The following is a 9,969-nucleotide window of genomic DNA, read 5'->3' as shown; positions in this document are numbered from 1 at the left end:
TATCCTCTGGACCCCACCCTGGGGTGGAGATATGGTGTACAGCCTCCCACCTACTCTACAGCTGTTCACTCATCCTAGCCCTAAACATGGCCGATTAACACCTCATAGTACTTAATGTGCTGGGGTGTTTTTCCAGGTTCCTATGACTCAGGCCAACATCCTAAGTGACACATAACCCTGTCCAGTATTTTACCAGGGGTTTTGGCATCATCAGTCACTAAACAGAGGAGTCTAGACAGGCATCTGCATTACCGTGTAGTATCCCGGGCCTGTGCTGCCCATGAAAGATGAAGCCCTGTAGTCCTAGAAACCATCTAGTCACCCAGGCATTCTTATCGTTCCTTTCCCTTATCCATCTCAGGGGCGTATGATCTGACACTAGCTTGAACTTCTGACCTAACAGTTAGTACCTCATGGTGTCCATTACCCATTTGATGACCAAGCACTCTTTTTCTGTAATTGCATAGGTTTCTCATAGTATGAGAGATTCTTACTCAGATATTAGGCCTGGATGTTCCTGCCCGTTTACTTCCTGGGAGAACAAGGCTCCCACCCTGACCTCTGAGGCATCTGAACCACAAATTCTCTACTGAAGTCAGGTGCCACCAAGATCGGTTGTTTACATAGGATGAGCTTCAACCATCTCTGTTTCAGTGGGACCATTTGGCCATTGATGTCTTCATGCCCTTAAGAAGGTTGTTCAGGGGTGCGGCTATCATGGCGAAATTCAGGATAAATCGACGATAGTATCCCATAATACCCAGAAATGCCCGAACCTGTTTCTTGGAGACCGGTTGGTCCAATTAAAGGGTCGACAATGACTTTAAGGATTGCTACTTCCAATAGGTGGCACTAGAGTTCTAGTCCTCTTCCTCTCTGAAAAGACAAGTTGCATATTTCCCAGTGGAGCGTTGTGGCTTTAAGTCTCCTCATCTCTGCATGCTTAGCACGTTAATATCCGCAAGGAGAAAGGATAATGCTTGGATATCGCTATGTAATAAATAAAAATTTACAACTAGAATATTTCATTCAGTGATATCAAGGATGTGGGATTTCAGAGTTTAGTCTTTATTTTTTTTTAGGCAGTGTGTGTATATACCGTATATGTGTGTGTATGTATGTATGTATATATATATATATATACATACATACATACAAAACACAAATTGGACCAGCTGTCCTCCAAACTCTGGATGATAAATACCTGTTCTCTCTGTATTGCACGGACCAGGACTGGGAACTAGTCCAACAATGTAGAAATCAAAGCAGAAATGTCCAGCAAACGGAAACTTCAGGTAATTTAAAAAAATCCAAAAATTTATTGTAGATGAATTAAAATATACCCAGAGTTCAGTAACAAGATGCAGAGCTTGAGACCGTGAAGAAGGCGGCAGTTTCTTTTCCGCCAAAACGCGTAGTCTGTTGAGCATTATGTCTGCATCTTGTTACTGAACTCTGGATAAATTTTAATTCATCTACAATAAATTTTTGGATTTTTTTAAATTACCTGAAGTTTCCGTTTGCTGGACGTTTCTGCTTTGATATATATATATATATATATATATATATATATATACTGTATGTAGGTGTATATATATACCGTATATACTCGAATATAAGTCAAGTTTTTCAGCCCCCTTTTTGGGCTGAAAAAGACCCCCCTCGACTTATATTCGGGTCACGGTTCAAACTTACCTGGTCCCCGTCGTCTCCGCGTTCCCCGGTATGTGTCTGCGGTCCCCTGCAGCCTGTCAGTGTCCCGGCGGCGGTGGCGTTACAAGTCTCTCCCAGCGCCGCTCTCTCCCGTCCTCCGGCAGTGACGTGCAGGGGGCGCGATGACGTGGATAGCACGCGCCCTCTGCCTGAGTCACTGAAGAGCCGGTAACGCTCAGGAGCAGCTGTCAGCAACGGAGGTGAGTATATAGTGTTTTGTTTTGTTTTTTAATTCCAGCAGGGGCAGCAGCAACATGATAGGATTACCGGTAATCCTATCACTTGGCCAATAAATCATGCAGCATTTATGGGGGCATACCTGTTGTGCAGCATTACGGTATTTGGGCCACCTTGTGCAGCATTACGGTATTTGGGCCACCATTACTCACTGTGCAGCATTTATGGGGGCATACCTGTTGTGCAGCATTACGGTATTTGGGCCACCATTACTCACTGTGCAGCATTTATGGGGGCATATGTTCTGCAGCATTACGGTATTTGGGCCACCATTACTCATTGTGCAGCATTTATGGGGGCATACCTGTTGTGCAGCATTACGGTATTTGGGCCACCATTACTCACTGTGCAGCATTTATGGGGGCATATGTTCTGCAGCATTACGGTATTTGGGCCACCATTACTCATTGTGCAGCATTTATGGGGGCATACCTGTTGTGCAGCATTACGGTATTTGGGCCACCATTACTCACTGTGCAGCATTTATGGGGGCATACCTGTTGTGCAGCATTACGGTATTTGGGCCACCATTACTCACTGTGCAGCATTTATGGGGGCATATGTTCTGCAGCATTACGGTATTTGGGCCACCATTACTCACTGTGCAGCATTTATGGGGGCATACCTGTTGTGCAGCATTACGGTATTTGGGCCACCATTACTCACTGTGCAGCATTTATGGGGGCATACCTGTTGTGCAGCATTACGGTATTTGGGCCACCATTACTCACTGTGCAGCATTTATGGGGGCATACCTGTTGTGCAGCATTACGGTATTTGGGCCACCATTACTCACTGTGCAGCATTTATGGGGGCATACCTGTTGTGCAGCATTACTGTATTTGGGCCACCATTACTCACTGTGCAGCATTTATGGGGGTATACCTGTTGTGCAGCATTACGGTATTTCATAGAATCATAGAATCGTAGAGTTGGAAGGGACCTCCTGGGCCATCTGGTCCAACCCCCTGCTCAAAGCAGGATTCGCTAAATCATCCCAGTCAGATGTCTGTCCAGCCTCTGTTTGAAGACTTCCATTGAAGGAGAACTCACCACTTCTCGTGGCAGCCTGTTCCACTCATTGATCACTCTAACTGTCAAAAAGTTTTTTCTAATATCTAATCTGTGTCTCTTCCCATTCAGTTTCATCCCATTGCTTCTAGTCTTTCCTTGTGCAAATGAGAATAAAGTTGATCCTTCTACAATGTGACAGCCCTTTAGATATTTGTAGACAGCTATTAAGTCTCCTCTCAGTCTTCTCTTTTGCAAACTAAACATTCCCAAATCCTGCAACCTTTCCTCATAAGACAGGGTTTGCAGACCGGTCACCATTCTGGTCGCTCTTTTCTGAACTTGCTCCAGTTTGTTGATGTCTTTTTTAAAATGTGGTGCCCAAAACTGGACACAATATTCCAGATGAGGTCTGACCAAAGAGGAGTAGAGGGAAATAATGACTTCACGTGATCTAGACTGTATGCTTCTGTTAATACATCCTAGAATTGCATTTGCCTTTTTTGCTGCTGCATCACACTGTTGACTCATATTCAGTCTGTGATCTATTAGTATACCCAAGTCTTTTTCACATGTGCTGTCACTTAGCCCTATTCCTCCCATTCTATATATGCTTTTTTTATTTTTATTGCCCAGATGTAGTACTTTGCATTTCTCCCTGTTAAAAACCATTCTGTTAGTTGCTGCCCACTTCTCCAGTTTATTTAAATCTTTTTGAATCCTCTCTCTCTCTTCTCTAGTATTAGCTATCCCTCCTAGCTTTGTGTCATCAGCAAATTTAATCAGTTTACCCTCAATTCCTTCATCTAAATCGTTGATAAAGATGTTGAACAATACAGGGCCCAGGACAGAGCCCTGTGGTACCCCACTTGAGACATTCTTCCAACTGGATGTGCAGCCATTTACGACCACTCTTTGGGTCCGATCACTAAGCCAGTTATGAATCCACCTAACAGTTGCCTTGTCCATTCCATACTTAGTCATTTTTTCAATAAGGATTGTATGAGAGACTTTGTCAAATGCTTTGCTGAAGTCAAGATATACTATATCTACAGCATTTCCTTGATCCACCCAATCAGTGATACCATCATAGAAGGAAATTAAGTTAGTCTGACATGACTTATTAGTTAGAAACCCATGCTGACTCTGTTTAATCACTTCATTCTTATCCAGGTATTGACATACATGTTGTTTAATAATTTGTTCAAAGATCTTTCCTGGTATAGAAGTCAGACTCACCGGCCTATAGTTGCCTGGGTCCACCTTCTTCCCCTTTTTGAAGATAGGAACAACATTTGCTCTTCTCCAGTCTTCTGGCACTTCTCCTGTTCTCCAAGAATTTTCAAAGATTATGGAGAGGGGTTCAAAAATTTCTTCTGCTATCTCCTTCAGTACTCTGGGGTGTAATTCATCTGGACCTGGAGACTTGAATTCATTTAGGTTAGCTAAGTGTTTCCTCACTATCTTTCTGTTTATAGATATCCTGGATTCTTCTATTCCCTTAATAGGACAGTGAATAACAGTTGATGTTGCATTTCCTTTCTGAGAGAAAACAGATGCAAAATAGGAATTTAAAAGTTCAGCCTTCTCAACATCCTGTCTTACCATTTCATCATTTTCATCCTGTAAAAATCCTATAGCATCTTTGACTTTTCTTTTACTTTTGACATATCCCCAAAATCCTTTATTATTGCTTTTGACATCTCTTGCAAGCCTCAGTTCATTTTCAGCTTTAGCTAATCTGATTTGTGCCCTGCAGGTTCTGCAGACAGCATTATATTCTTCTTTAGATATGCCTCCCTCTTTCCATTTTATAAACATTTTTTTCTTCCTTTTTAGCATGTGCTTAAGTTCTGTGTTCATCCATCCTGGTTTCCTTAAATGCTTCCTATTCTTCCCTCTTTTCGGAATTGTTAACAACTGTGCTTTGAGAATTTCATTTTTCAAGATTTCCCATCCTTCCTGGACATTTTTGTCTTTAAGGATATCCAGCCATTGGATCCCTCCAATTCTCTTTCTGAATCCCTTAAAATCTGCCTTTCTGAAATCTAACCTTGACGTCTGAGTCTTCACAGGTCTTCCACCTCTAGTAATCCAAAATTCTAAAATAGCATGGTCGCTACCTCCTAGGGTCCCAGCCACTTTTACCTCCTCAACCATTTCCTCCCTGTTTATAAGGATTAGATCCAAGGTAGCAGTTCCCCTTGTTTTCTCCCTTACCTTTTGGAAGATAAAGTTGTCAGCAAGAGAGGATAAGAATTTCCTTGACCTGTTAGTTTTGCCTGAGAGAGATTCCCAACAAATGTCTGGATAGTTGAAATCTCCCATGACAACTATGTCATATTTTTTGGAGAACTTGGCCATCTGATGCATAAAGAGTTCATCTATATCTTCGGCTTGCACAGGCGGCCTGTAGTAAATGCCTACAATGGTGTCCTTTCCATTGTTCTGTCCTTGTATTCTTACCCAAACAGTTTCCACAGAACTCCCAGTCTCTGAAGCTTCAATCTCTGTGCAGATATACGCGTTTCGAACATACAATGCGACACCCCCTCCTCGTTTATCAAGTCTGTTTCTTGCAAATAAGTTGTATCCTTCTAGTCTTGTATTCCAATCATGTGTATTGTCCCACCAAGTTTCAGTGATTCCAATTACATCATATTTCTGTTCCTGTGTTAGTAGTTCCAATTCTCCTTGTTTGTAGCCCATGCTTTGTGCATTAGTATAGAAACATTTTAGTTTGTGATTGGTTTCTCTTTCTCCAATATTTTTATTAATTAGATTCTTTTGTCTTTGTTCTTCCTTTCCACTTCTAATAGCAGAGTTCTCAATAGCATTTGTCAGGTGTATGGCTTTTTCTGGTCTTTTGCTTCCCTTCCCATGTTGTTCTAGTTTAAAGCTCTCCTTACAAGTGTAGCAAGGCGACTTCCAAATACATGCTTTCCAGTCTTCGTAAGGTGCACCCCATCTCTAGCAAGTAGTCCATCGTATAAGTAGTTCACTCCGTGATCCAGAAATCCAAATCGTTGCTGACGGCACCATCGACGTAGCCAGTTGTTCACCTGCAGAATCTTATTCCACCTCCTTGTTCCATGGCCATCCACTGGTAGGATGGAAGAGAAGACCACCTGCGCTCCCAGTTCTTTCACTTTCTTGCCTAAGTCTTCAAAGTCTCTGCAGATGGTTTCCAGGTCGTTTCTTGCGGTGTCATTTGTCCCCACATGTAGTAGCAGGAATGGGTAGTCATCTGTAGGTCTGAAGAGTCCTGATATCCTGTCAGACACATCTTTAATTTTTGCACCTGGAAGACAGCACATTTCTCTTGTAGTTATATCCGGTCTGCAGATAGCGGCCTCTGTTCCTCTCAGCAGGGAATCCCCCATGACCACCACTCTCCGTTTCTTCTTCACAACATTTTTCTTTCTCCATCCAGGAGGACTCTGAGGGCGTACAAGGTTGCTGTTTGTTGGCAAAGTCTTATCCTGATGTATTTCTTCATCGTTTTCCTGCGTGAGAGCCTGGTACTGGTTCCTGAGCAGTATGGGTGCTGACTGCCTCCTGATCCTCCTGCTTCTCTGGGTCACATGTCTCCATTCCTCTGTTTCTTCAGGTGCACTTCGAATTTCTTCCCTTTCTGTAACATGAAGAGATAATTGTGCTCTGTCCAAGAACTCTTCACCTTCCTTAATGATCTTCAACGTAGCTAACCTCTCTTCGAGATTTTGCAACTTTTCCTCCAACAGGGACACAAGCTTGCATTTGTGGCATGTGAAGTTTGGCTTTTCCACTGGTAAATCTGTGAACATGTAGCAAGAAATGCAGCTCACCAAATGGCTCCTGGCCTCTTCCATCTTGAGATTTCTTAAAAACGATGAAAGATGAGCCAAATTTCGCGCGCCTATCGGCGCGCGGTTTTTCCGATTTCCTCTTTTCAGCTGCAACGGCCAAAACCCAGTGATCGTTGAGCTCGCGGAGACTCTTCACTTATCCCAGAAGGCACTGGGAATATGCAAATGATCTCCTCAAGACTCTTCCCCTGGTTTTCCGATTTCCTCTTTTCAGCTGCAACGGCCAAAACCCAGTGATCGTTGAGCTCGCGGAGACTCTTCACTTATCCCAGAAGGCACTGGGAATATGCAAATGATCTCCTCAAGACTCTTCCCCTGGTTTTCCGATTTCCTCTTTTCAGCTGCAACGGCCAAAACCCAGTGATCGTTGAGCTCGCGGAGACTCTTCACTTATCCCAGAAGGCACTGGGAATATGCAAATGATCTCCTCAAGACTCTTCCCCTGGTTTTCCGATTTCCTCTTTTCAGCTGCAACGGCCAAAACCCAGTGATCGTTGAGCTCGCGGAGACTCTTCACTTATCCCAGAAGGCACTGGGAATATGCAAATGATCTCCTCAAGACTCTTCCCCTGGTTTTCCGATTTCCTCTTTTCAGCTGCATCGGCCAAAACCCAGTGATCGTTGAGCTCGCGGAGACTCTTCACTTATCCCAGAAGGCACTGGGAATATGCAAATGATCTCCTCAAGACTCTTCCCCTGGTTTTCCGATTTCCTCTTTTCAGCTGCAACGGCCAAAACCCAGTGATCGTTGAGCTCGCGGAGACTCTTCACTTATCCCAGAAGGCACTGGGAATATGCAAATGATCTCCTCAAGACTCTTCCCCTGGTTTTTTTGGGCCACCATTACTCACTGTGCAGCATTTATGGGGGCATACCTGTTGTGCAGCATTACGGTATTTGGGCCACCATTACTCACTGTGCAGCATTTATGGGGGCATACCTGTTGTGCAGCATTACGGTATTTGGGCCACCATTACTCACTGTGCAGCATTTATGGGGGCATACCTGTTGTGCAGCATTACTGTATTTGGGCCACCATTACTCACTGTGCAGCATTTATGGGGGTATACCTGTTGTGCAGCATTACGGTATTTGGGCCACCATTACTCACTGTGCAGCATTTATGGGGGCATATGTTCTGCAGCATTACGGTATTTGGACGGAGCGGTTTTTTTTATCCTGTTAGAAATGGATCCCAGTACTTCAAATCCCGGACCAAAGCAAAAACGCAGGTCGTACGAAGCTGGTTTCAAACTTAAGGTTGCGTCAAGAGCAGAAGAAAGCAATAACAGTATTGCAAGTAGGGAATTTTGTGTTAACGATAAACAAGTGAGGGAGTGGCGGAAAATGAAAGCAGACTTGGAAAAGACTCCAAAGGCAAAAAAAGCTCAACGTGGTTTGAAGGAGTCGTATGGGGCTCTAGAGACTGAATTGCATAAATGGGTTATGGAGTGTCGTCAAAATGGCTACTGCGTAACACGCATGGGAATTCGCTTACGTGCCCTTCAAATGGCTAAAGAAGATCAATTGAAAGCACCAGGAATTGAAAAATTTGTTGCATCAGCAGGATGGTGTACCCGTTTCATGAATAGATTTGGCCTATGTTTGCGACAAAGAACAAAGATTTCACAGAAGTTGCCAAAAGACCTTGATGAAAAAGTGATGTCATTCCATTCATTCATCTTAAAACAAAGAAGGATCCATAACTATGACCTGGGAGATATTGGAAATATGGATGAAACACCTATGACTTTTGATCTTCCCAGCAACAGAACTGTGGCAAATATGGGAGAAAAAACTATTCTACTCAGAACCACAGGACACGAAAAAAATCATTTCACAGTCGTTCTTTCATGTTTGGCTAATGGAACTAAGCTGCGGCCTGTCATTATTTTTAAAAGAAAGACCCTGCCTTAAAAGGTCCAATTCCCACCACGAATTACAGTGCGCGCTCATATTAAAGGCTGGATGGATGAAGATGGAACAAAAAAATGGCTGGAAGAAATTTGGAATGGACGACCAGGAACAGCCTTAAAGAAAAAACCATCATTGCTAGTTTGGGATATGTTCAGAGCCCACACATGTAATGACATCAAAAAATTGGCAAAGTCTTCTCAAGTTACTTTGGCGGTTATTCCAGGTGGACTTACATCTGTATTGCAGCCCCTAGATGTGTGTTTAACCCCTTCACCCCCAAGGGTGGTTTGCACGTTCATGACCGGGCCAATTTTTACAATTCTGACCACTGTACCTTTATGAGGTCATAACTCTGGAACGCTTCCATTGATCCCGGTGATTCTGACATTGTTTTCTCATGACATATTGTACTTCATGTTAGTGGTAAAATTTCATTCAAATAACTTGCGTTTATTTGTGAAAAAAATGGAAATTTGGCAAAATTTTGAAAATGTCGCAATTTTCCAACTTTGAATTTTTATGCCCTTAAATCACAGAGATACGGCACACAAAAAACTTGATAAGTAACATTTCCCACATGTTTACTTTACATCAGCACAATTTTGGAACCAAAATTTTTTTTTGTTAGGAAGTTATAAGGGTTAAAAGTTGACCAGCGATTTCTCATTTTTACAACACCATTTTATTTTTAGGACCACATCACATTTGAAGCCACTTTGAGGGGTCTGTATGATAGAAAATACCCAAAAGTGACACCATTCTAAAAACTGAACCCCTTAAGGTGCTCAAAACCACATTCAAGAAGTTTATTAACCCATTAGGTGCGTCACAGGAATTTTTTTGAATATTTAAAAAGAAATGAACATCTAACTTTTTTTCACAAAAAAAATACTTCAGGTTCAATTTTTTTTATTTTACCAAGGGTAACAGGAGAAATTGGACTGCAAAAGTTATTGTGCAATTTGTCCTGAGTACGCTGATACCTGATTTGTGGGGGGGAACGACTGTTTCGGCGCATGGCAGAGCTCAGAATGGAAGGAGCGCCGTTTGACTTTTTCAATGCAAAATTGGCTGGAATTCAGATCGGACGCCATGTCACGTTTGGAGAGTCCCTGATGTACCTAAACAGTGGAAACCCCCTACAAGTGACCCCATTTTGGAAACTAGACCCCCCAAGGAACTTATCTAGATATGTGGTGAGAACTTTGAACCCACAAGGGCTTTACAGAAGTTTATAACGTAC

The sequence above is a fragment of the Dendrobates tinctorius genome, unplaced genomic scaffold (assembly GCF_039654945.1).
Source record: "Dendrobates tinctorius isolate UK_male_01 unplaced genomic scaffold, ASM3965494v1 ptg000010l, whole genome shotgun sequence".
NCBI lineage: Eukaryota > Metazoa > Chordata > Amphibia > Anura > Dendrobatidae > Dendrobates > Dendrobates tinctorius.
The sequence above is the reverse complement of the archived record's forward strand: the minus strand, read 5'-3'. Positions refer to the sequence as shown.